Genomic DNA, 777 nt, shown 5'->3' with positions numbered 1-777 from the left:
TGGTGTGACAGGAGGCAGTATTGTGATGTTGGGTGCACCCCTGTGTAGGACATGTGTGGGTGTTGGTGGCTTAGCTGAGCAATGGTGGTTGTCGGAAGGGTGGGATATTCTGTTTTCCGAGTGGACCTCCCGGTCTGGTTATGATAGTGTGGATTGTCTAATGTGGCAGAGAGGATGCACTGGGTGTTGTTCCATGCTGGTGCTTACATATTGTCTGTGTGCCTGTTACAGGCAGAGAGTAGTGCGTGATAAGAGTGTCTGGCTGACGTGTGATTGTGAGCAGAGTCTTTCAGCATGTATACGGACAGTTGTATACATTATCTGTATTCTGATGGCTCTATCTATTACTAATCAGCGCCGTGTATACGTTTAATCCGGTTCCAGTCGAAACTATTGTATCTCTGTACATTAGTGACACGGCGAGCCCGCTATGTAGTTACTCGTCTCGGCAGCTTCCACCGGTGTATGGCAAATGATTATAAGGAATCAGTCTAGTCGTCAATACCGATAGTGTGACGTCACATGTCTGGGGTGGGGGACGCTGCGCCCTTCCGGTGGGTCATGGCCTAGGAAGACTCTTCCCACGCAGGGGGGCTTGGACTGTCATTGACTCTTCTGAGTAATATACTTGCCGTACGTTTTTGCGACTGCGAGTGCAACGCTCACCGGTACCGACATGGATGGAGCGCCTCCTAGCTGCCGCTGAGCATCTGCATTCGTACAGAGAGCAACGCGATCGCGTCTGTAGCTCGTACGTGGTACAGCTCGCAGCTCATG

This window comes from Schistocerca americana, unplaced genomic scaffold (assembly GCF_021461395.2).
Source record: "Schistocerca americana isolate TAMUIC-IGC-003095 unplaced genomic scaffold, iqSchAmer2.1 HiC_scaffold_47, whole genome shotgun sequence".
NCBI lineage: Eukaryota > Metazoa > Arthropoda > Insecta > Orthoptera > Acrididae > Schistocerca > Schistocerca americana.
The sequence above is the reverse complement of the archived record's forward strand: the minus strand, read 5'-3'. Positions refer to the sequence as shown.